Raw genomic sequence first — 7,538 nt, forward strand, 5'->3', positions numbered from 1 at the left:
CCAACTAAATTAGCTATTTCAGTCGATCCGCCTGAGCGTTCACACATATAGCATGTTATTCGGAAAGCCTATCAATGTATAGATGGTTTTATGAGTTCTTCGGTTTTAGTTTGTTATTATCATCATAGCTGCCATCGATCCGGTCGAACCTCACTATTGATGGTAACATATTAGATTCAGAGCGTTTGTAGATCCATTCGTACTAAATAGTCAATTTGTTCGCATGTTATATCCTTTCTCGTTAGATTCATCGGCTCAATGCTTTACACTAGTAATATCCACCTAGCTATTGATTTTACTTATATCCACGTGCATTGTACATGTCAACATAAAATCAATCGCGATCCATGAGCTTCATAGTCCGTAACAGCCGATTTCTTCGCGTATTGGCCATTTTAGTCGATTTTTCCTGTTTGGCTGCTCCCAAAGCGGCACAGTTGGAACTATCTGGCCAAAGACCAGCATGTTCCACCTTAAATTACTAATAAACTTTCTCTCCTTGTCAATTGCAGGTCAAATTGACTGAGACACCTCGGAAGGAATTCGCAGGGTCGGTTAGCCTTACGATTAAAGCCAAGTGGATCTTCAGCCTTCCTCCATCAAGCAGATCCTTCTAGCTTCCTATGTGCTAGGCACATTGACATGTTTTGCACCGACACATGTTCTAGCATGCCCGGTGGGACACCATAATCGTCATGGCAACTTACAATAATAATGACATCCTTATGGTGCCTTATGAAGACTTACCTGATGAAGATAAAGATGTCATCAACAAAGCTATACAAGAATTTCAGAACAAGTGTTTGTTGTCCTACACCAAGACACATGACAATAAAGTTGTCTAGAAATATCCACTACCAAGAGTTCTGTTGCATGGGCAGACAGATGCAGGTGAAGCTAAGGATAGGTATTTCTTCGTGGAAGCTGTAAACAAATCTATTCATGATGACATATTGAACCATAATGCAGTTTTCTTGAACACATTCCACAACACCATGAAAGAGGTGTTTCATGGGTTTCCAAGTGATCAGGTTGGGCCAGCTTATTACAACATTCCACATCCATCGACTCAAGGGACTAATCAAGCTGGTACTAGCCATCAAGAAGCAGCATTAGCTGGTAATGATGATGTCCAGGCAATTCAGAGCTCATCTGAGCAAATTCAAGGTACCACCACCAATCAAGTACAAAATAATCCTGGATCAGCAATGTAGTATGTGCAACAGCCGATGGGGCAAGGTCAGAACCAGATGGTTAATTTTGGCACATTAGGCCAAATATCATTGTCGGCTCAAAAAATAGTGCCATTAGTTCAAAGGATTCGTAGAGATATAGATCCTAACATTTATAACCAGAGACTTCAAGCAGCAAACCAGCAAAGGACCCAATAGATAGAGATTCCACAAGGATATCATTATGGCACAGATTACAAGGCACCTAAAATTTTAATCCATAGATGGGTCAGCAATTGCAAAGAAATCCAAATTCAAATGCTAATGAGTTGTTGCTTAGAGTGACTGAGATGATGAAGAATCAGTTCGGTTTGAAGCCAAAAGGTCATACCTTCTCATACAAACGCCCATATCTAGAATAGTATGATTTGGTCACTCTTCCTACCAATTATAGGCTCCTAGAGTTTGCTAAGTTCACTGGCCAAGATAGTACAAGCACAATAGAACATGTCAGTTGGTATCTTACATAGTTGGGTCAAGCATCCATTGAAGAGGCCCATCAAGTTTGTTTCTTCTCCTTGTCCCTGTCAGGACCAGCCTTCACTTGGTTTTCATCGTTGCCAGTCAACTCTATTGTTAATTGGATTGACCTAGAGAAGAAGTTTCATACATATTTTTACACTAGGATAGGAGAAAAGAAAATTACTAATTTGACGACTATAAGGTAGAGAACTAATGAATCAGGCATCGAGTTTCTTTAGAGATTCCGAGAAACCAGGAATTTGTGCTTCTCATTAAACTTGACCGATGATCAACTAGCTGCTTTGGCCGTTCAAGGAATGTTGCCAATGTGGAGAGAGAAGCTATTGGGACAAGTGTATGACAATTTAGGTTAGTTGGCTCAACGAGTGGCAGCGCTCAATAGCTAATTCCAGAATATGTGCAGAGATACCTAATTCTAGAAGAATGCCATAATTGCTGAAACCTATAATCCATATTCAGTTGATGACGGCTATGAAGACGATGAAGAAGAAGAGGTTGCCATGGCTGAATAAAATTGGTGTAAGAAGACAGTAATGGTGTCAAATCCTTGGGGAAGAGGAGTTAAAGAGAGCTATGATTTTGATGTCACAAAATCAGACAAGCTCTTTGAATTCTTACTTGAGAAGGGACAGATCAAGTTGCCCAACAATCATGTTATGTTGCCTCCTGATCAGTTGAAGAATAAGAAGTTCTGTAAATTTCATAACGCTACTTCTCATTCCACTAATGAGTGCAGAGTTTTCCGACAACATATACAGAGAGCTATTCAGTAAGGAAGCCTCAAATTTCATACATCTCGGAAGATGAAAGTTGATGATAATCCTTTCCTAAGAGATCAGAACATGGTTGATGCTAGGTTGCTCAAAGGAAAGACTTAAGACCTAACATCAACTAGATAAAGAGAAACTAGAATAGTTGATCCTGACATGCAAATATTGGCTAATAAATACAGAGAGATTAGAAGGTGTCGCGACCAACAAAAGAGCTGATATGAGCAGGAAGAGACGTCAAGGGATGAGGCGATAAGGCCGCATGTTACATCTTGAATTTTGTTGAATAAATGGCAGCGGTAGAAGGAAAAGGATTATCAGCGTTGGTTAGAAGAGCAAGAATACTAGCGTCAACAAGAAAAAGAGAGGTATGAAGGAAAGCAAGCTAAATCACATTGGAATTGTCCTTTCTTCAGACATTGCTGGAACAAAGGTTTGAAATTGCCTACTAGAAATAACTGCTCAGAGTGCAACAAGCAATATTGGGAGTTTAGGCAATCTCAAGCCAACCATCGGTCTATCCATGCTCGAGATGAGTATCATCATAATATGGATCGGCCCCTTAAAAAATAGAAGTGTTCATAATCGGCTAGGGAAGCAAGTTGTTGATCAAAACTAGGATGATTATGAAGAAGAAAGTAATGAGGAAGAATATGTTTGTCAGGAAGGCCCATGGTGTCTAGGAGGTTTGACAAGAAGCTAGAAAAGAAGGGTGCAATGCCTAAGGAACAAAGAGCTAGAATAGGCTCAGACATCTAGAAGACCTCAAGTGTGGCGTGCTAAACAAACAGCCGATAGAGGGCAACCATTGGCTAATATTCAAATGCTTTTTCTATTGCCATCGAAATTTAGAGCTCCAGCAGACCAAGAAGTTTATTTAGACTTTGATGAATCGGAGTATGATGAAATCATTGCCAAGTTAACAGTGATACAGCAGGCTATATTCGATAAGCCAATCAAACATCAGCACTTAAAGGCTCTATATGTAAAAGGTTTTGTTGATGCAAAGCCGATGAGCAAGATGTTGGTGGATGGAGGTGCGTCTGTCAATCTTATGTCTTACACCACTTTTCGTAAACTTGGCAAGGGACTAGGAGATTTGATTGAAACCGACATGATGCATAAGGATTTTGGGGGTAATACATCCAAGACCAGGGGGCAATGAACGTCGAATTGACAATCGGAAGTAAAACTTTGCTCACTACATTCTTCGTCATTGATGGAAAAGGGTCATACAGTCTACTCCTTGGTCATGACTAGATTCATGCTAATTGTTGTGTACCATCAACCATGCATCAATGTTTGATTCAGTGGCATGGGGATGATGTTGAGCTGGTTCGCACTGATGAATCTGTGAGTATCGCAACAACCGATCCAGTGTATTGGGAGCTGGAAGACTTCGAGTGTTTTTCTAGCAAGTTGTGGGAAGGAGGCTTCATTAAGATCAATAATGAAAGCCAACAGTCGATCCAAGCAATCAGCTCTGAGAGTTTGTTTTAATGGATAATCCAATAGATGGCATAGGTGATAAGCTAAGACATGGCTTCACGACGGCTGGTGGATTAAAACAGATAGACACTAGTCCCGGAGACAGGCCTAAACCAACGTATGTAAGCACTAAATTGGATCTAGAGTACAAGCCAGAGCCGATAGATTTATTAAAGGAAATTTAAAGATTGTTTTACTTAATGTGGTGCTTGGCCTAGATCGGTCAATTGTTTAAACTTTGGTCTGAAGAGTTTTGGTGCAACCTATCAAGAAACGATTAATGGAAAATAGTTGAAGGAATATTATCCTAGCATTTGGATCAACACTTGATAGCCGATTTGTTTAGTCATCGGCTCTAATAGTCGGTACCAAAAGGGTATCACCTCTAGTTCAAAATTAACCCAAAAGGGGAAAAGCTGATACGAGATGTATTGCCAATAGAGCAAAAACAAACAAAGAAGCAACCATGACATATATGAAGGCATTGCAAAAAGTACATAGATACAATCATAAAAGGACAAAAGATTTAGTTCATTGATCAGTTTGCCTTAAATACAAACTAATCGAAGACATTGTTTATCACATCCTGAGCGGATGTGATGTCCACGATGGCCTTCATAGCATCAATGAACTCCATGATCAAGTCCTCATGCTCCTCGGGGTCGTCGCCCATCGGGAAATCGGTCTCCATGGTATGGAGCTCATACCCAGTCTAGACCTACATCGTGGCCAGCGCCACCGATGTGCCGTGACGGACGCCATGAAGGGATATCTCCTGGACGTGGGTCGGAACATCATGGAGGCGGGCATTGATGAGGGGTCCAAGGCATTGACGGCCGTCGTGGCAGTGTTCGCCCCTAGTTGGAGGGACTCCAACTGCACCGTTAGGGCTGGCGATCACAGAAACAAAGGAACTATCAAGATAAAGACAATAGAAATCAAAGTAAAGATGCTCTTGGAGTCCATCTTACCTGCCATCATGGTGTTGGATTCAGCTAGCCATGCTTGAGCAGCATTAGCCTCTTCCTCGACGGCGTGAAGAGCGGCTTGAGAGACCCCAAGGCAGATCTCAAGCTGACCATTTTCCCGAGTTGCCTCGGAATAACAGTCATGGGCTGCCCTCCACTCCTAGAGGAAATGTCGGGCGTCGTCGCCGTTATAGGAATTGGAGGAGTCCGACGTAGAGGCAGCATTAGATACAGCAATAGAGGGCTCACCGGCCTTGGGAAGAGGATGAAGACTGTCATTCAAGACAAACCTATAGACAAGTTAGAAAAGCTCATCGCCGTGAGCAAAAGATATCGATCTCACCTCATGCGTCGAAGGCGCTGGCTCACCGACATGTCCTCCTCTAGAATCTCCTCCGCTGCACGTTTGCCTCGGTTGTCTTCGCTGGCCATTAAGTTTGGTTAGATCTACAAGAAGGGGGAAGAAGGCCGCTACAGAGTTTGTGAGGGTGGAGAAGTGCCAAGGAATAGGAGCGATTGCAAATATAGATGTGTTCGAGGCCCCTTGGCTGATATTTGAAGCCCTGAAGCAAGGTGGTGGGCGTCTAGGGACATGCAAAAGGCAACCACAATTAATAGGAGGTGAAGCGCCACTGCACTGATGCCGAAGAGGATGCAGCTAAGAACTAAAGATTGAGGGGATTTTCTTAATAAAGGTCATGTTTTCAGACTTAATCGGATCAAAGTTAGAAGTCTGGAATCGGCTATTTGCAAATCAGCTCTTTAGCCAAGACAAGAAATACAATAAGGCGACAAACAATATGATTATCACTGGTTCTAAACAAAATACATGTTGATATGCAGATTACAAGTTTAGAACATCCAAGATGGCTTTCAATGCCTCTAGCTAGATGGCATCTACTTTTGTGATGTGTTGCTAGTCTTCTTCGGCTGATCTAGGAATGTCCTCAAGGCTACTGCAGATGGCCCTACCTTCTCTGACCTTGGCTAGCAGTTCTTGTTTCTTCTGCTTAATGGCATTGGGTATTTGAGCTAGGTTAGACTTATGACGATCAATGGCAGCCTTCATGTTCTCTAGTTCCTTCTCAAGCTCTGCACATCTGGCTTCCAGTTGGGTCAGCTCTGGATCGATCCTGAGAGAAGAGTTCTTCAAATCATCGATCAGCTGTGTCAACTATTTGACCTCTTGCCTATTGGAGTTTTCCTTGGCCAATAAAGCTTCATGGTTAGACAGGTTCCTCTGGGCCTTTTTTCACCTTTGGGGCTTGATCTTCGATGACAGACAAAGATGACAAGGCCTTGGTAAGAACCGAGGATGAATTATCCTTAAAGGCCAAGGAGACTCTCTGCATTGAATCTACATCCTGGACCAAATCGGCTATATTCCTCTCAAGCATTGGCAATATATCCCTTAGCCAATTTCTGGTCTCTTTTGGTAAAGCTTCCTTAGAAGAGGTGGCTGATTAATTGATTTTGTCTTCATCTAAATACTCTTCAAGGTTGAATGAGTAGCTCAGAGCTAGAAGAGTAAGTGCCTACATATAAGGAAATCTGGTTAGGAGGATTGAATTAGTGGATAATAAGACAAACAGTGAAGCAAGTATGATACCTTTTCTAGGATAGCTTCTATCTAAGAAGAAGGAACAGCTGATGATGCACCAATGATATTTGATTGAATCAGCTCCAAACTCTCAACATTGATATCTGCAAGCATCAAGAAAGATTTTTAGTTCATATTTGTTGCAGAGAGATAAACTAAGCGTATGACTTCCTTACCATCAGTTGTGTGCTGAACTGGAGAATCGATAGTTTGAGTGTCAACAGCAACAGGATTATTTTCAATGCCAACAGGGGGGACTATTAGATTCCTGCCCTTGCATGGGTATTTCCTCAGAGAGTATCTGGCATGATAAATAGTCAGATGAAGGGTGAGAACTAAATAAGAATCAAGAACTTTATGGAGATACTTTGGTGACATCAAGGATTGAAGTGGAAGGGTTCTCATCCTCTGCAATCTTAGAGGCATCGATTGGTTCAACCAAAATCGGCTCCTCTTGGGAATTGACTGATGAAGGTTTAACTGATGCTGAATTAAATGCCTAGGACAATAGTTCCATGCCAAGAGCCAACTAGGATGCAATGGTTGATAATTATGAAGAAAGAGGATTAGAAGTTGAATATCATTTCAAAGAAAAGATGAATTGTTTTACCTAGGCAGCTGATGGTCTCGTTATGCGAAGTCTTTTTCTAGTAACAGTTTTTTGGATTGTCCCTTGGGCTGACTTACGCTTTGAGGATTGATACGTTATGATTGTAGGGGTAGCTTGAGTTTTCATCAGCTTCTTCAATGTGGGTGCAGTTGATCCTATCCTTGAGACTGGACATGGTGGCTGATAATCTATAGAATGCCCCTTCATGTCTAGGCTTCGGGGTTTGAATTCGGTGTCCTAAAAAGGTCTGTTAGAATAGTTGGTAGGAGAATTCATCGAACAATATTTCTAAAAAAGAAATGGCACGTTACCTCTCTATCGAAAGCAAACTCTCCATCCAGAGCTATGCATCTAGGATGGACCAACCCATAGAAGAGATGGGAGCGC

Source organism: Miscanthus floridulus, chromosome 5 (assembly GCF_019320115.1).
Source record: "Miscanthus floridulus cultivar M001 chromosome 5, ASM1932011v1, whole genome shotgun sequence".
Taxonomy (NCBI): Eukaryota; Viridiplantae; Streptophyta; class Magnoliopsida; order Poales; family Poaceae; genus Miscanthus; species Miscanthus floridulus.